The sequence below is a fragment of the Oncorhynchus keta genome, chromosome 30 (genome assembly GCF_023373465.1).
Source record: "Oncorhynchus keta strain PuntledgeMale-10-30-2019 chromosome 30, Oket_V2, whole genome shotgun sequence".
NCBI classification, from domain to species: Eukaryota; Metazoa; Chordata; class Actinopteri; order Salmoniformes; family Salmonidae; genus Oncorhynchus; species Oncorhynchus keta.
In genome coordinates this window covers 19,636,155-19,655,718 of record NC_068450.1, presented here as the reverse complement: position 1 = coordinate 19,655,718, position 19,564 = coordinate 19,636,155, and the positions used below count along the sequence as shown (strand labels likewise).

The following is a 19,564-nucleotide window of genomic DNA, read 5'->3' as shown; positions in this document are numbered from 1 at the left end:
AGACACTGCCAAAAAATGCTCATGTGCATGCACAGCCACGCACACACACTCACCCGCACACTCACCCACAGGCACATACACTGACTCACAGGCACGCATACACAGAGGCGGGCCGAACAAGATTGAATGTTGGGGTAACCATGGCAACGCCAAAGCCCAAAGGTTTGTTACCGAAACCTACTTAATTAGAGAGAGACCGAGAGAGTGAAAGATGGGGGAGAGAGAGAGGGGCGGAGAGAGGGAGGGGTGGAGAGAGAGCGATGGGCAGAGAGAGAGAGAGAGAGGGGTGGAGAGAGAGAGGGGCGGAGAGAGAGAGAGGGGCAGAGAGAGAGGGGTGGAGAGAGAGCGATGGGCAGAGAGAAAGAGGGGTGGAGAGAGAGAGGGGCAGAGAGAGAGAGGGGTGGAGAGAGAGATGGTGTCAGAAAGAGGTAAAATAAGTATTTAGCCTGTGGAGGTGGCTCTCCCAATTCAGTCAGTTAAAGGAGAGAGAGAAGAACAGAAAGTGAGACAGAAGGATGAGCAGAGAAAAAAAAGAGAAATAAAGAGAGAGAATGTGAGATGGAAAGCAACTGGTGAGACAGAGAAGGGTCCATCCAACAACAGTAAAGGCCTGGGGTCTACTAAACCACATTGTCACTTTGATTGGAGCCGGTGCATTGGTCAGATGACATGGAAATAGAACTCTTTGGCCACGCCTACCAGTGGTGGGTTTGGCAAAGAAATTAGAATTCATGAGAAGAAAATAACCCCATACCTACTGTAAAATATGGTGGTGAGTCTTTGATGTTATGGGACTATTTTGGGGGCAGGTAGCCTTGCGGGCAGGAGCGTTGGGACAGTAACCGAAAGGTTGCGGGATCGAATCCCCGAGCTGACAAGGTCAAAATCTGTCGTTCTTCTCCTGAGCAAGGTAGTTAACCCACTGTTCCCCGGGTGCCAAAGATGTGGTTGTCGATTAAGGCAGCGCCTCGCACCTCTCTGATTCAGAAGGGTTGGGTTAAATGCGGAAGACACATTTCAGTTGAATGCATTCAGTTGTGCAACTGACTAGGTATCATGTGAATATTCCAGCAAGACAATAACCCAAAGTACACATAAAAAACACAAACAAATGGTTAACTCATCACAAAATCAACATTTTGTACTGGCCATCTCAGTTTCCGGACCTGAACCCCATTGGAAACCTGTTGTTTGAATTGTATACAAATATTTCCCCGTTTTTTTTTAGCATACAGTATAGCTGAGTATTTGAATGATTTATTTTATACAGTCATTTTAGCTGATTTTTATCATGGGTGTCAATCATTTCAGACCCCACTATAAATACCAATATACTAAATTATAGCTGTACATTGAACTTTTTCCAAGTGTTTCATATGATGATAAACTTGATTCCTGTTACAGTTAAATAAAGTGTCTGCTGATATGTAGTACTGATTTTTTTTAAAGGGACACAGAATAAGAGTTAGAAAAAACAGTGAGGGTGAGAAGGAGAGAGAGAGAGAGAGAGAGAGAGAGAGAGAGAGAGAGAGAGAGAGAGAGAGAGAGAGAAGAGGAGGGTGAGCGAGCAAGAGAGAAAGAAAAGGAGGGAGGGCCAACAGAGAGAGGGGAGAGAGAGAGAGAGAGAGAGAGAGAGAGAGAGAGAGAGAGAGAGAGAGAGAAAGAGGAGGGTGAGCGAGCAAGAGAGAAAGAAAAGGAGGGAGGGCCAACAGAGAGAGGGAGAGAGAGAGAGAGAGAGAGAGAGAGAGAGAGAGAGAGAGGCTAGAGAAAACGCATAAGGAGCCACTACATTTCTGGGAACATAAAATAAAAGATGGAGTGTAGCCTACCTTCTCCTGGAAAGGTAAGTAATGAGGTTATGACTGGACAGAGAGAGAGAGATGGAGAGAGAGAGAGACAGAGAGAGACAATAAGAGAGAAAGAGAGAGGGCACAGAGCGGAGGGGAATAGGTGATGTGTACCAGACTTGGTTTTCCACACTGAAAGGATGTACAGACCAGGGTTGAATATATATAATTTGAAAGAAAATGGACAGAAAATATGAAAAGAAAATCTTGCTGTGACTGACAATGAGAATATATATATAATTGGTGGTGTGTGGTGTTGTGTGTTAGGGCTGTGTGTGTGTGTATGTGTGTGTGGTGTGTTAGGGCTGTGTGTGTGGTGTGTTAGGGCTGTGTGTGTGTGGTGTGTTAGGGCTGTGTGTGTGTGGTGTGTTAGGGCTGTGTGTGTGTGGTGTGTTAGGGCTGTGTGTGTGTGTGGTGTGTTAGGGCTGTGTGTGTGTGGTGTGTTAGGGCTGTGTGTGTGTGGTGTGTTAGGGCTGTGTGTGTGGTGTGTTAGGGCTGTGTGTGTGGTGTGTTAGGGCTGTGTGTGTGGTGTGTTAGGGCTGTGTGTGTGGTGTGTTCGGGCTGTGTGTGTGGTGTGTTAGGGCTGTGTGTGTGTGGTGTGTTAGGGCTGTGTGTGTGGTGTGTTAGGGCTGTGTGTGTGGTGTGTTCGGGCTGTGTGTGTGGTGTGTTAGGGCTGTGTGTGTATGTGTGGAGCAGCTGTGGGTTTCTCTACGGTTGTGGTTAGAATATACTCTAAGACTTAATCCTGCCTTGGCTTCAGAACTGAACAGTGATGCTGAGGATGATTACTATGGTGATGTTTATGCTGCTGATAAAAACGACAGATCTGTACAATGTATCCATAATCAATTTGCTCTATTATCTATGAACTATTTTCCTCTTGTCTCTCCATCTCCTCTCTTTTATGCCCTGTGCAACATGTTCATGTATTCTTCGCTCTCCTCCCTGTCACCTCTTGTTCCCCTCTTTCTCCAACCAAACCTCTCCTTTTTTTCTGCTCATTGATTGGATTCTATAAATTTGATTGTACTTTCCTTGGACAAAAGCAGGAGAATCTGCTCTACAGTTTCATAATATTAACCTGCTGTAATTTTAAAGATACAACTGAACAGTCATAGGCCTATTGTAGTACGAGAACCACTTATATAGTAGAATAAACCAAGGCTATACCTCTTACAGGGAAATATTGACGTGTATTTTTCTGCCAAAAGGCTTTGCGTTATTTCAAGCACGGTGTAATTTATGCACCACGCAAACTGAATAATTAACTGAATTTAAAGGATAATATAACAAGCCCATTATGTTGCACATGGAGGACTTGTCAATAAAATACTTTATAGATTTCTTGGTAAGGCTAGTCTGTCTGAACCGTAAAGACCTGCTGAATTCGGTAACGGAGCTGAACAGAGAGAAGACCATCAGCTTCGCGCGCTCGAAGCTCCCCGCGCGCACCACCATCACACACGCATGCAGAGCGTCAGCGCGCGCATGGATCACAGCACCGGCTCTGGCAACACCTGGCGCCCTTTACTCAACGTATACAAATATATAATGACATTATAGCCTATAGATCCACATGACTTTATGGCGAGGTTAGTTAATATGCGTAACCATATACGCGCAATAGCCATTTTTTTTAACAGATGTGCCTTTCGAGTTTCAGTGATCTGACAACTTATATTGTAACAGCGTGTTAAGTTCAGGGTTAAGTTATAGAATACAGTGTACTTCTGTAATAAGGCACAGACACTGAGCTCTCGAACAAAGTCACGCAGGGAGCAAGGGAAACGGCGCGCAACGCTTATTATAATAGGTTGGTGACTCTTTCCCTCACACACACTCTCACACACAGAGAGAGAGCGACACACTGGGATGGAGATGGAGATGTAACAGCGCTGCGAAGGCGGTTTCCACGGCGATGAAGCATTTTGGAGGCAGTTTTTAACCGTTGTAAACAGAAGAGAGAGAGAGACAGATAACGCGATCGACTCGACAAGTCTAGTCTGTAGGATCAAAAAGGTAGGATCATTCTATATGCTACAGGCTGTATAAAAACACATTCAAAATGGATTTTAAATGGTTAATTTTAAGATAAGTTATATCGGAACACAACAGGTTTACAAGAGGGGGAATTGGACCAGACAGGTCACCCTTGATACAAGTCAGTATTCAACGTCCATTGATGTCTGAGGATCTCGGGAGATGTTGTAGAAATTGGCCACTGGGGGCAACAGGGAGCACTTTTATCTTCAGTTAAGTTTTCGGTGCAGATGGGCATAAGTGTCTGCCTCTGGTGCCCATCAGAGTTAATACCTAACCTTAACCCCAACCTTAAGTGTCTGCCTCTGGTGCCCATCAGAGTTAATACCTAACCTTAACCCCAAGCTTAAGTGTCTGCCTCTGGTGCCCATCAGAGTTAATACCTAACCTTAACCCCAATCTTAAGTGTCTGCCTCTGGTGCCCATCAGAGTTAATACCTAACCTTAACCCCAATCTTAAGTGTCTGCCTCTGGTGCCCATCAGAGTTAATACCTAACCTTAACCCCAACCTTAAGTGTCTGCCTCTGGTGCCCATCAGAGTTAATACCTAACCTTAACCCCAATCTTAAGTGTCTGCCTCTGGTGCCCATCAGAGTTAATACCTAACCTTAACCCCAATCTTAAGTGTCTGCCTCTGGTGCCCATCAGAGTTAATACCTAACCTTAACCCCAACCTTAAGTGTCTGCCTCTGGTGCCCATCAGAGTTAATACCTAACCTTAACCCCAACCCTAAGTGTCTGCCTCTGGTGCCCATCAGAGTTAATACCTAACCTTAACCCCAACCCAAAGTGTCTGCCTCTGGTGCCCATCAGAGTTAATACCTAACCTTAACCCCAACCTTAAGTGTCTGCCTCTGGTGCCCATCAGAGTTAATACCTAACCTTAACCCCAACCCAAAGTGTCTGCCTCTGGTGCCCATCAGAGTTAATACCTAACCTTAACCCCAACCTTAAGTGTCTGCCTCTGGTGCCAAAGGTTGCATGGACGAATCCAGCGATAGAAAGTTATTTTTACTATTTTTGTTTTTAGCCTATCCTAAAACTTAACATTTGAAGTTAATGGCTAACCTTAAAATGAACCCTTTTGATGTTTGAAACAACTTAGAAATTTGACACTTGAGAAAGATGGATGGTCTAATTCTGACGTGAGACTGCGAGAGCTAGTTGCATGGACATAAAGGGCACTCTCACTAGTTTATTATTTGTATGGTGCATATTGATTTTTTTCGCATTGTATTTGGATAAATAATGAAGCCAATGTGAGTGTGTGTGTGTGTGTGTGTGTGTGTGTGTGTGTGTGTGTGTGTGTGTGTGTGTGTGTGTGTGTGTGTGTGTGTGTGTGTGTGTGTGTGTGTGTGTGTGTGTGTGTGTGTGTGTTACACTCTGGATATGTGTGGATGTCTACAAGAAGTCCCAACAAGAATAGTTAACAAACAAAAATTTGACAAATTTTGTTAGTCCCCACAAGGTCAAATGCTATTTCTGGGAGTTTAGGGTTAAGGTTAGAATTTCTGTTAGTAGCTTTAGTGTTAGGGTTAGCCTTAGGGTTAAGGTTTTGGGTTTAAGATTAAGGTTAGGGTAAAGTTTAGGGTAATGGTTAGGGAAAATGGGATTTTAAATAGGACTTGTGTATCCCCACAAGATTAGTTATACAAGACTGTGTGTGTGCATGTTTTATGTTATACTACTCAGGCCATAGGATCTAAAGTTTTTTTTGTATGTGAACACACACACGCAGTATGGGCACTTAGTTGTTTACTCAAACGCAACTTTTGGTGCAGCACAGCATCTCAAGCACAATAACATAAACAAAATATTACATCATCAGAACTCATTTCAGCACACAAACACAACAGGGCATAGAGAGCATAGAGGGCAGATGTCATACAGTTTTACTGGGGATTAATGTCTTTTAAAAACACATGCACACGCAAACACACAGGATTATGACAGAGCAAACAGGGCCATATTGAGATTAGAAGGAGATTCTCTGTGCCTAAACATTACAGAACATCAGATTAAAGACAGAGACAGAGAGAGAGAGATGGAGAGATAATGCATGGCTTTCCATGTGGAAAACATTACACATTGACAACAGAGAGAATGCCCAGGGGCTCCACTGGAGGATATACTAGGGGCTCTACTAGGGGCTCCACTAGGGGCTCCACGAGGTGCTCTACTAGGCTCTAATATGGGCTCTACTAGGGTCTCTACTTGTCTCTACTAGGGGAACTACTAGGGTCTCCATTAGGGGCTCTACTAGGCTCGACTAGGGGCTCTACTCAGGGCTCCACTAGGTGCTCTACTAGGCCCTACTTGGGGCCCTACTGGGGGCTCTACTAGGCTCTACTAGGGGCTCTACTAGGAGCTCAACTAGGGGCTTTACTAGGGACTCCACTAGGGGCTCTACTAGGGGCTCTACTAGGGGCTCTACTAGGAGCTCTACTAGGGGCTCTACTAGGGTCTCTACTAGTCTCTACTAGGGGCTCTACTAGGGTCTCTACTAGTCTCTACTAGGGGCACTACTAAGGGCTCTACTACTAGAGGCTGTACGAGGGGCTCTACTAGGCTCGACTAGGGGCTCTACTCAGGGCTCCACTAGGTGCTCTACTAGGCCCTACTTGGGGCCCTACTGGGGGCTCTACTAGGGGCTCTACTCATCTCTACTAGGGGCTCTACTAGGCTCTACCAGGGTTCTACTAGGGGCTCTACTAAAGGCTGTACTAGGGGCTCTACGAGAGGCTCAACTAGGGACTCTACTAGGGGCTGTACTAGGGGCTCTACTTAGGTCTCTACTAGGGTCCCAACTAGGGTCTCTACTTGGGGCTCTACTAGGGGCTCTACTAAAGGCTGTACTAGGGGCTCTACGAGAGGCTCAACTAGGGACTCTACTAGGGGCTGTACTAGGGGCTCTACTTGGGTCTCTACTAGGGTCCCTACTAGGGTCTCTACCTGGGGCTCTACTAGGGGCTCCACTAGGCTCTACTAGGGGCTCTACTAGGGGCTCTACTAGTCTCTACTAGGGGCTCTACTAGGGGCTCCACTAGGTGCTCTACTAGGCTCTACTTGGGGCTCTACTAGGGGCTCTACTAGAGGCTATAATAGGGGCTCTACTAGGCTCTACTAGGGGCTCTACTAGGCTCTACTAGAGGCTGTACTAGGGGCTCTACTAGGGGCTCTACTGGGGGCTCTACTAGGCTGAACTAGGGGCTCTACTAGAGGCTGTACTAGGGGCTCTACTAGGGGCTGTACTTGGGGCTGTACTTGGGTCTCTACTAGGGGCTCTACTAGGGGCTCTATAAGGAGTTCTACTCGGGGCTCTACTAGGGGCTCTACTAGGGGCTCTACTCATCTCTACTAGGGGCTCTACTAGGCTCTACCAGGGGCTCTACTAGGGGCTCTACTGAGGGCTCTACTAGGCTCAACTAGGGGCTCTACTAAAGGCTGTACTAGGGGCTCTACTTGGGTCTCTACTAGGGTCCCTACTAGGGTCTCTACTTGGGGCTCTACTAGGGGCTCTACTTGGGGCTCTACTTGTGGCTCTACTAGGGGCTCTACTTGAGACTCTACTAGGGGCTCTACTAGGGGCTCTACTGGGGGCTCTACTAGGCTCTACTAGGGGCTCTAATCGGCTCTACTAGGGGCTCCACTAGGCTCTACTAGGGGCTCTACTAGGGGCTCTACTAGTCTCTACTAGGGGCTCTACTAGGGGCTCCACTAGGTGCTCTACTAGGCTCTACTTGGGGCTCTACTAGGGGCTCTACTAGGGCTCTACTGGGGCTCTACTAGGCTCTACTAGGGCTCTACTATAGGCTATAATAGGGCTCTACTAGGCTCTACTAGGGGCTCTACTAGGCTCTACTAGAGGCTGTATTAGGGCTCTACTAGGGGCTCTACTGGGGGCTCTACTAGGCTCAACTAGGGGCTCTACTAGAGGCTGTACTAGGGGCTCTACTGGGGGCCGTACTTGGGGCTCTACTTGGGTCTCTACTAGGGTCTCTACTAGGGGCTCTATTAGGAGCTCTACTCGGGGCTCTACTAGGGGCTCCACTAGGAGCTCTACTAGGGGCTCTACTAGGCTCTACTTGGGGCTCTACCAGGGGCTCTACTAGGCTCTACTAGGGGCTCTACTAGGCTCAACTAGGGGCTCTACTAAAGGCTGTACTAGGGGCTCTACTAGAGGCTCAACTAGGGACTCTACTAGGGGCTGTACTCGGGGCTCTACTTGGGTCTCTACTTGGGTCTCTACTTGGGGCTCTACTAGGCTCTACTAGGGGCTCTACTGGGGGCTCTACTAGGGGCTCTACTCGGCTCTACTAGGGGCTCTACTAGGCTCTACTAGTCTCTACTAGGGGCTCTACTAGGGGCTCCACTAGGTGCTCTACTAGGCTCTACTTGGGGCTCTACTAGTGGCTCTACTGGGGGCTCTACTGGGGGCTCTACTATGCTCTACTAGGGGCTCTACTAGAGGCTATACTAGGGGCTCTACTAGGCTCTACTAGAGGCTATACTAGGGCTCTACTAGGGGCTCTACTTGGGTCTCTACTAGGGGCTCTACTAGGGGCTCTATTAGGCTCTACTTGGGGCTTTACCAGGGGCTCTACTAGGCTCGACTAGGGGCTCTACTAGAGGCTCAACTAGGGACTCTAATAGGAGCTGTACTAGGGGCTCTACTTGGGTCTCTACTAGGGGCTCTACTTGGGGCTCTACTTGGGGCTCTACTAGGGCTCTACTTGAGACTCTACTAGGGCCTCTACTAGGGGCTCTACTAGGCTCTACTAGGGGCTCTACTGGGGGCTCTACTAGGCTCTACTAGGGGCTATACTCGGCTCTACTAGGGCTCTACTAGGCTCTACTAGGGGCTCTACTAGGGGCTCTACTAGGGGCTCTACTAGTCTCTACTAGGGGCTCTACTAGGGGCTCCACTAGGTGCTCTACTAGGCTCTACTTGGGTCTCTACTTGGGGCTCTACTAGGGGCTCTACTTGGGGCTCTACTTGTGGCTCTACTAGGGGCTCTACTTGAGACTCTACTAGGGGCTCTACTAGGGGCTCTACTGGGGGCTCTACTAGGCTCTACTAGGGGCTCTAATCGGCTCTACTAGGGGCTCCACTAGGCTCTACTAGGGGCTCTACTAGGGGCTCTACTAGTCTCTACTAGGGGCTCTACTAGGGGCTCCACTAGGTGCTCTACTAGGCTCTACTTGGGGCTCTACTAGGGGCTCTACTAGGGGCTCTACTGGGGGCTCTACTAGGCTCTACTAGGGACTCTACTAGAGGCTATAATAGAGGCTCTACTAGGCTCTACTAGGGGCTCTACTAGGCTCTACTAGAGGCTGTATTAGGGGCTCTACTAGGGGCTCTACTGGGGGCTCTACTAGGCTCAACTAGGGGCTCTACTAGAGGCTGTACTAGGGGCTCTACTGGGGCCGTACTTGGGGCTCTACTTGGGGCTCTACTAGGGTCTCTACTAGGGCTCTATTAGGAGCTCTACTCGGGCTCTACTAGGGGCTCCACTAGGAGCTCTACTAGGGCTCTACTAGGCTCTACTTGGGGCTCTACCAGGGGCTCTACTAGGCTCTACTAGGGGCTCTACTAGGCTCAACTAGGGGCTCTACTAAAGGCTGTACTAGGGGCTCTACTAGAGGCTCAACTAGGGACTCTACTAGGGGCTGTACTCGGGGCTCTACTTGGGTCTCTACTAGGGTCTCTACTTGGGTCTCTACTTGGGGCTCTACTAGGCTCTACTAGGGGCTCTACTGGGGGCTCTACTAGGGGCTCTACTCGGCTCTACTAGGGGCTCTACTAGGCTCTACTAGTCTCTACTAGGGGCTCTACTAGGGGCTCCACTAGGTGCTCTACTAGGCTCTACTTGGGGCTCTACTAGTGGCTCTACTGGGGGCTCTACTGGGGCTCTACTATGCTCTACTAGGGGCTCTACTAGAGGCTATACTAGGGGCTCTACTAGGCTCTACTAGAGGCTATACTAGGGGCTCTACTAGGGGCTCTACTTGGGTCTCTACTAGGGGCTCTACTAGGGGCTCTATTAGGCTCTACTTGGGGCTTTACCAGGGGCTCTACTAGGCTCGACTAGGGCTCTACTAGAGGCTCAACTAGGGACTCTACTAGGAGCTGTACTAGGGGCTCTACTTGGGTCTCTACTAGGGGCTCTACTTGGGGCTCTACTTGGGGCTCTACTAGGGGCTCTACTTGAGACTCTACTAGGGGCTCTACTAGGGCTCTACTAGGCTCTACTAGGGCTCTACTGGGGGCTCTACTAGGCTCTACTAGGGGCTATACTCGGCTCTACTAGGGGCTCTACTAGGCTCTACTAGGGGCTCTACTAGGGGCTCTACTAGTCTCTACTAGGGGCTCTACTAGGGGCTCCACTAGGTGCTCTACTAGGCTCTACTTGGGGCTCTACTAGGGGCTCTACTAGGGGCTCTACTGGGGGCTCTACTAGGCTCTACTAGGGACTCTACTAGAGGCTATAATAGGGGCTCTACTAGGGGCTCTACTAGGCTCTACTAGAGGCTGTACTAGGGGCTCTACTAGGGGCTCTACTGGGGGCTCTACTATGCTCAACTAGGGGCTCTACTAGAGGCTGTACTAGGGGCTCTACTAGAGGCTCAACTAGGGGCTCTACAAGGGACTGTACTAGGGGCTCTACTTGGGTCTCTACAAGGGGCTCTACTTGGGGCTCTACTAGAGGATGTACTAGGGGCTCTACTTGGGGCTGTACTTGGGGCTCTACTAGGCTCTACTTGGGGCTCTACTAGGGGCTCTACGAGGCTGTACTAGGCTTATTTGATTTCAGATCATTTATTTAACTGTGACTTCAATATCAATTCAAAATAAAACATATATAACAATTAAAAATGAACAATAACATCATCCATACACCATTCAATACTGTTTTACCTCTGTGAATTTCTAACTCGGTGTGTTATTATTTTACACGTTTGCTGATCATTTTGTATAAAAACAAAACCAACAAACCATTGTATAGGGCCACAACCTCTAGGAGGCATTCTGAGTTGACATAGATCCTATTCAAAATAAAGATACTAGAGGAATGCATTACACAAGTGAGGGGAATTTCCTGATCCATCTGAGTGCACACACACACAAACACGCAGCCCTATTTTTTGGAGCAACACAACAGATCCACGCTGCTGCAGTAGGAGGCACAGAGAAAAGTTCAGGGACTGAATTTATTTCAACAGAATACAAACTGTAACCTTTACTGCCTCCATATATCCGCTCTGAATGTTTATGTGTGTATCTCTGATGATGTCTGTGTGTGAGCCTTGGGAGGGGTGAGTGAGGTGTATGGGCCTTGGGAGGGGTGAGTGAGGTGTGTGGGCCTTGGGAGGGGTAAGTGAGGTGTGTGGGCCTTGGGAGGGGTGAGTGAGGTGTGTGGGCCTTTGCAGGGGTAAGTGAGGTGTGTGTGTGTGTGTGTGTGTGTGTGTGTGTGTGTGTGTGTGTGTGTGTGTGTGTGTGTGTGTGTGTGTGCGTGTGCGTGTGCGTGTGCGTGTGTGTGTGTGTGCGTGAAGGTGTGTGTGTGTGTGCGTGTGCGTGAAGGTATGTGTGTGTATGAGCAGTGAGGTGTCCAGGACTTAAATTGCCTGTTTATTCCCAGTCTCTGCATCATTCAGAGATAGTGAGAGAGAGAAAGAGAGAGAAATTATGTGGGGTTAGGATGTAAATTATTTGAGCTGCGAAAACACTGCATTAAATTTAATAGGCTGCCATCATGCTAGCTGCGTGTGTGACAGTGAGATGGAGGTGTGTGTGTGTGTGTGTGTGTGTGTGTGTGTGTGTGTGTGTGTGTGTGTGAGTGTGTGTGTGTGTGTGAGTGTGTGTGACAGTGAGATGGTGTGTGTGTGTGTGTGTGTGTGTGTGTGTGTGTGTGTGTGTGTGTGTGTGTGTGTGTGTGTGTGTGTGTGTGTGTGTGTGTGTGTGTGTGTGTGTGTGTGTGTGTACAGTGAGTATTGTGTATTGTGTGTATGTGTTTGTGCATACAGTATGTGGGTGAGAATCTGACTGGAATAATTATTCTGATGATGATGATCCTCCAGATCAGAATTGGCAACTGATTTATGCAAAACATATTCACTGTGTTTCTGTCTGTCTGTGTGTGTGTGATACAGGAGTTTGGTGGCACCTTAATTGGGGAGGACGTGCTCGTCGTAATACATCAGACATTGACTCCCTTCCAACCATTATAATGAGCCGTCCTCCCCTCAGCAGCTTCCACTGGTGTGTGACTGTGTGCGCGTGCGTGTACAGTAGAGTATGTGTGTGTGTGTGTTGTGTTGCCTGTGTGTAAGTTCAAAACTCTATTAGGGCTTAAGTTAACAAGTAGTGTAGATAGTGTTTGTTTACCTGATATTTCATAGGAAAATGCAACAACGGTACTTCCTTCAAATAATTCAACACTTCCAAGAATTCCATTACTACCTGGTACCAGCTTGCTGTAATTAAGGAAACACCAACATAAAGCATCTTAATAGGGCGTTGGACCTCCACGAGCCAGAATATCTTCAATGCACCTCGTCATAGATTCTACAAGTGTCTGGAACTCTAGTGGAGGGATGCAACACCATTGTTCTATGAGAAATTACCATTATTTGATGTTTTGTTGGTGTTGGAAAACACTGTTTCAGGCATCGTTCCAGAATCTCCCATAAGTGTTCAAGTAGGTTGAGGTCAATCAAGTACATAAACCCTGGATTGCTAATGCTATGTTTTGGCCAATGAGAGTCTTTGAAGCCACAGGCCGCCATATTGGCACTCCTCAGAAAAGCAGTCCTGCAGAGGAATGAATGGAATTCTACAGTATTTAATTTAAATGTTACAAGGACGAAATACATGTATTTAAGTATTTTGTTGTTGTGGTGGGGTCAGTAACATTAGTACTTTCTAAAAATGATACATTAAGGAAAATGTTTTAATATTTTATATAGTTTGTTGTGTATGTTTAGCTCACATAAAGGTATGCAGTAAGGTGTTTGAAATATAATAAACGTGGCAAAAACAAATGTAGACATTTATAAATGCATTTATATACAGTACCAGTCAAAAGTTTGGACGCACCTACTCATTCCGGGGTTTTTACATTGTAGAAAAATAGTGAAGACATCAGCACTATTTAATAACACATATGGAATCATGTAGTAACCAAAAAAGTGTTAAACAATTCAAAATATATTTTATATTTGAGATTCTTCAAAGTAGCCACCCTTTGCCTTGATGACAGCTTTGCTTACTCTTGGCATTCTCTCAACCAGCTTCATGAGGTAGTCAACTGGAATGTATTTTAATGAACAGGTATGCATTTTTTAAAGTTAATTATTGGAATTTCATTCCTTCTTAATGCATTTGAGCCAATCAGTTTTGTTGTGACAATGTAATGAACACGAAGGGAGACAGAGAGCTGGTTTCAAATGCAGGGCGCAGCAGGTTTTTATTGCAAAGGACCACAGGAGGAGGCAGGGTCCAGGGGCAGGCAGAAGGTCATACACAGGAGGAGACAGGGTCCAGAGGCAGGCAGAAGGTCATACACAGGAGAAGGCAGGTAGCAGGGTCCAGGGGAGGGCAGAAGGTCATACACAGGAGGAGGCAGGTAGCAGGGTCCAGGGGAGGGCAGAAGGTCATACACAGGAGAAGGCAGGTAGCAGGGTCCAGGGGAGGGCAGAAGGTCATACACAGGAGGAGGCAGGTAGCAGGGTCAAGGGGCAGGCAGAAGGTCATACACAGGAGGAGGCAGGGTCCAGGGGCAGGCAGAAGGTCATACACAGGAGGAGGCAGGGTCCAGGGGCAGGCAGAAGGTCATACACAGGAGGAGGCAGGGTCCAGGGGCAGGCAGAAGGTCATACACAGGAGGAGGCAGGGTCCAGGGGCAGGCAGAAGGTCATACAAAGCAGGAGGCAGGGTCCAGGGGCAGGCAGAAGGTCATACACAGGGGGTCCAAAAGGGCAACAGTAAAGGCAGGGAAAAGGCTTGTAACGTAGTATGGGAGATCAGGCAATAGGTTGATAACAGGAAATCCGATAGGCTAAAGTACAGGCAGGCTAAAGTACAGGCAGGGAATAGGCAAATGGTGTCGTTAGTGAGGCAGGCAAAAACTATCATACATGGGAGGAGTAAATCACTGTAAAGGCATTCTTCCTCCTCTTCTGAGGAGGAGTAGCGAGAAGAATCGGAGGACCAATGCGCAGCGTGGTAAGTGTCCATAACGTTTATTTTAAGATATAAACTGAACACTATGAAATACAAAACAATAAATGTGAACATGAACGAAAACCGAAACAGTACCGTGTGGCAACAAACACTCACACGGAAACAAACACCCACAACTCAAAAGTGAAACCCGGACTACCTAAGTATGACACTAACGACACCTGACTCTGATTGAGAACCATACTAGACTGAACTCAAAACCCCAACATAGAAAAACACACATAGACTGCCCACCCCAACTCACGCCCTGACCATACTAAATAAAGACAAAACAAACAATACCTCACAGTGATGGGGTGCAAAGAACTGAACTAAATAGTGTGTGATAATGACATACAGGTGTGTGAACAGGTCATTAGAATTCAGGTGATTGGGATCTGAAGAGTGAGCTGCGTTCAGGGGATCTATGTGTTTGAGGGTGTGAAGCAGACGTTACAGACAAGGTAGGGGTGGTATAGAGAAGATAGCCCTATTTGGTAAAAGACCAAGTCCATATTATGGCAAGAATAGCTCAAATAAGCAAAGAGAAACGACAGTCCATCATAACTTTAAGACATGAAGGTTAGTCAATCCGTAAAATTTAAAGAACTTTTGAAGTTTCTTCAAGTGCAGTTGCAAAAACCATCAAGCGCTATGATGAAACTGGCTCTCATGAGGACCGTATAGGAAAGGAAGACCAATAATTACCTCTGCTTCAGAGGTTCATTAGAGTTACCAGCCTCAAAAATTGCAGCCCAAATAAATGCTTCACAGTGTTCAAATAACAGGCACATTTCAACATCAACTGTTCAGTGGAGACTGTGTGAATCAGGTCTTCATGGTCGAAATGCTGCCAAGAAACCACAACTAAAGGACACCAATAAGAAGGAGAGACTTGCTTGTGTAAAGAAACACGAGCAATGGACATTAGACCGATGGAAATCTGTCCTTTGGTCGGATGAGTCCAAATTTGCGATATTTGGTTCCAAGGTCTTTGTGGATGCAGCGTAGGTGAACGGATGATCTCCGCATGTATGGTTCCCACCGTGAAGCATGGAGGAGGAGGTGTGATGGTGCTTTGCTGATGAAACTGTCAACCAGCATTCTGCATCTTTATGCCATCCCATCTGGTTTGCGCCTAGTGGGACTATCATTTGTTTTTCAACAGGACAATGACCCAACACATCTCCAATCTGTGTAAGGGCTATTTGACCAAGAAGGAGAGTGATGGAGTGCTGCATCAGATGACTTGGCCTCCACAATCACCTGACCTCAACCCAATTGAGATGGTTTGGGATGAGTTGGACCGCAGAGTGAAGGAAAAGCAGCCAACAAGTGCTCAGCATATGTAGGAACTCCTTCAATAGTGTTGAAAAAGCATTCCAGGTTGAGAGAATGCCAAGAGTGTGGAAAACTGTCGTCAAGGCAAAGGGTGGCTACCTTGAAGAATCTAAAATATATTTTGATTTGTTTAACACTTTTTATCTTACTATATGATTTCATATGTGTTATTTCAAAGTTTTGATGTCTTCACTATTATTCTACAATGTAGAAAATAGTAAAAATAAAGAAAAACCATTGAATGAGTATGTGTGTCCAAACTTTTGACTGGTACTGTAGCTACGGTAGCCAAAATAATGGCCTGCCCAGTAGTTTTTATTCATGACCTTGAGCGTGATGGGATGTGTGGAAGCACCTGCTTTCAATATACTTTGTATCCCTCATTTACACAAGTGTTTCCATTATTTTGGCAGTTACCTGTAGGCCTAGTTATTAAGTAATTATGTTTTTTTTTAAATGATCTTATAGCCTAGTATTTAAGTCAGATATCAGATAAATAGATGTAAGCAAAATAAAATGTTAATATAGGCGATTATATTATATGCAGTGCTTTTGGAAAGTATTCAGACCCCTTGACTTTTTCCACATTTTGTTACCTTACAGCCGTATACTAAAATGGATTAAATCGTTTTTCCCCCTCATCAATCTACACACAATACCCCATAATGACATAGCAAAAACAGGTTTTAATTTTTTTTGTACATTTATTAAAAATAAAAACTGAAATATCACATTGACAGAAGAAGTGTTCAGCCCCTTTACTCAGTACTTTGTTGAAGCAGCTTTGGCAGCGATTACAGCCTCGAGTCTTCTTGGTTGTGACGCTACAAGCTTGGCAGACCTGTTTTGGGGAGTTTCTCCCATTCATTTCTGCAGATCCTCTCAAGCTCTGTCAGGTTGGATGGGGAGCATTGTTACAAATCTTTTTTCAGGTCTCTCCAGAGATTGGGTTCAAGTCCAGGCTCTGGCTGGGCCACTCAAGGACATTCAGAGACTTGTCCCGGTGCCACTTCTGCGTTGTCTTGGCTGTGTGCTTAGGGTTGTTTTCCTGTTGGAAGGTGAACCTGTTTCCCAGTCTGAGGTCCTGGGCGCTCTGGAGCAGGTTTTCATCAAGGATCTCTCTGTACTTTGCTACGTTCATCTTTCCCTCAATCCTGACTAGTCTCCCAGTCCCTGCCGTTGAAAAACATCCCAACAGCATGATGCTTTCACCACCATGCTTCACCATAGGGATGGTGCCAGGTTTCCTTCAGACGTGACACTTGGCATTCAGGCCAAAGAGTTCAATCTTGGTTTCATCAGACCAGAGAATCTTGTTTCTCATGGTCTGAGAGTCCATGACAACCCCAAGCGGGCTGTCAAGTGCCTTTTACTGAGGAGTGGCATCTATCTGGCCACTATAAAGGCCAGATAGGTGGAGTGCTGCAGAGATGGTTGTCCTTCTGGAAGGTTCTCCCATCTCCACAGAGGAACTGTGGGGCTCTGTCAGAGTGACCATCGTGTTCTTGGTCACCTCCCTGACCAAGCCCTTCTCCCTGGATTGCTCAGTTTGGTTCCAAACTTCTTCCATTTAAGATTGATGGAGGCCACTGTGTTCTTGGGTGTCTTCAATGCTGCAGAAATGTTTTGGTGCCCTTCCCCAGATCTACCGACAATTCCTTCGACCTCATCCCTTGGTTTTTGCTCTGAAATGCACTCTAACCTGTGGGACCTTATATAGTGAGGTGTGTGCCTTTCCAAATCATATCCAATAACATTTAATTTACCAAAGGTGGATTCCAATCAAATCGAGTCTCATAGCAAAGGGTCTGAATACTTATGTAAATAAGCTATTTCTGTTTTTTATTTTATATAAATCTGCAAAAATTTCTATAAAACAGTTTTCACTTTGTCATGAGGGAGTATTTTTTCCTAGCCACCGTGCTTCTACACCTGCATTGCTTGCTGTTTGGGGTTTTAGGCTGGGTTTCTGTACAGCACTTTGAGATATTAGCTGATGTACGAAGGGCTATATAAATACATTTGATTTGATTTGATATGTAGATTGATGAAAACATGATTTTATTTAATCCATTTTAGAAAAGGGCTGTATTGTAACAAAATGTGGGAAAGGGGGAGGGGTCTGAATACTTTCCAAATGCACTGTACATCAGCGTAAAGGACTAAATGTATGTTGTGAGCCTTTGGAACGGAAAGATGTAATAGTACACACTCCTAGTGGCTTTTCATCCATTTCACTGTAAAGGCTAACTCTATGGTTCAACTCCTGCAGGGCAAACAATATAACTCCCTCTCCCCCCTCTCTATGTCTCTCCCTCTCTCATGTAATGTACTGGACTCCCACTCTCCCCTGTCAGGCTGAGTACTGTCACACTCACAGTGCTCATATTTAAAAGGAGAGGAGTGATCTAGGGAGGGGCTGGAGGAAGGGAGTAGCATAGCAGTAGTGCAGAAAACCATCTAAATGACCCAAAGCCCTGATGGTTGGCAGGCATCAATGGATGAAAGGGAGAGGAGAGAGAGGCTGGATTTACCAGAAGGGGAAGATGGGCATCTCTAGAGATGGAGCAGGAATCTCTAGAGATGGTGCAGGAATCTCTAGGGAGGGAGCAGCCGAATGGACAGACTGGCCATAGGGCAATTCTGGCAAATGCCAGATGACCTGGTCCATTTGTAGCCTAGTGGTCCAGTTTAAATTAATATAAGAAATTATAGTTTTTTTTGTGCAGAATTACAGTTTTTCAGCTTCGAGGGGAGAAAAATGCTTTACATTTTTTAATGCTGGGCCGATTTCTGGTCCTAGTCCATCCCAGTGCAGCAGACACCCACCAAAATAACCCTATATGGCTGGCTGGTATCAAGGGAGAAGAAAGAGTGTGGATACTCGAAGAAGGAGAGGAGGAAGAGACTGAATTTACCCAAATGGGGGAGAGAACAGAGATCTCTAGGAACGGCGATGGAGAGATGAAGGGAGGGAGATGGAGGAGAAGAAGGAGAGGGAGAGTGTCTAATACGAGAGGAGAAAGAGATGGTAGGAAGAGAGGGATGAGAGGAGGGTAGTGAGGGGACAGCTCAGCCTTGATGGCTGGCATCAATGGAGAAGTAGAGGGAGAGGAAGGAACGTGTGGGTCTACTCTCTACAGGGGGTGAATTTCTTTAGAGCGTAAAATAGGTTTGTTGTCCCATTGCATATGGTGATGGTTATTATCATTGAGTAAAGGGCTGCTGTTAGAGCTGATCACACCCTTCACCTGGAAGAAGGCTAATACAGGAGGTGTATATTCATGAGTGAGGAGTGTGTGTGTGAGAAAAAGAGAGAGAGAAAGAGAGAGAGAAAGACGGTCAGAGAGTGAGAAAGAGAGAGAGGGTCAGAGAGGGAGAAAGAGAGAGAGAGAGAGAGAGAGAGAAAGAGGAAAAGAGAGAGAGAAAGAGAGGGAGGAAAAGGTGATACTAAGAAAATACAGTATGATGCCTTTTCTCCCCTTCTCTTCTCCTCTTCTCTCCTTCCCTCCTTTCCTTCTCTATGTATTTTAGCCCTATTCCCTCCCTATCTCGTTCTGTCAGGTTGCCTGTATCTCTTGCTCTCGCTCTCTAAACGGATTCTCTAAATGGCTGCTGTGTGTCACTGTTTTAAAAAGCTAGTCACATCCCTCTCTCTCGCTTTTACACCCTCTTATTCTCTTTAGCTCTCTCCTGGTTTTCCTCTTCTCTTTCTCTTTTCATCCATCTCTCTCCCTTCATCCCTCTCTGTATGAATGGACACCCTTGGCTGATCTCTCCGGTCATGGCCTCATGGCCTCTGCAGTCTGTCAGGCCTCACTGTGTCTGTGTGTGTAATGTCATACAGTCAGGTCAGAGCAGTCAGCGAAACACAGTGAGCAATGTGAACTGTTCAATTCTGTATTACATCACCAGATATTGTGTAGTTGTGACACTCATACGTGAAGTGGTAGGGTGGTTATACAGCACAGTCATTCAGTGAGAGGTTCAATCTGCATAGCAAACCATGCTCTGTGGTTTTACACTCCCCGTCACATTTACCACCCACTTCTATTTACTATAAAACACGGCTGCGTTCCTGTAAACACACACGCACACACACACATTCCCGTC

General features: G+C 46.5%; 1 protein-coding gene across 2 annotated transcripts in view; it reads left to right on the top strand.

The window, feature by feature from the left end:
- The first annotated feature begins 1,757 nt into the window (after nt 1-1,757).
- Nucleotides 1,758-19,564, top strand: part of LOC118363251 (leucine-rich repeat transmembrane protein FLRT1-like) — a 33,901-nt gene continuing 16,094 nt past the window's right edge. Inside the window, exon 1 of one of the 2 annotated variants that reach the window (XM_052486877.1) lies at nt 1,758-1,843. The gene's annotated coding sequence lies outside the window, so the exon portion shown is untranslated. Of the gene's footprint in view, nt 1,844-3,449; nt 3,867-19,564 lie in introns of those variants that run through there. The other variant, XM_035743926.2, reaches the window with a different exon arrangement.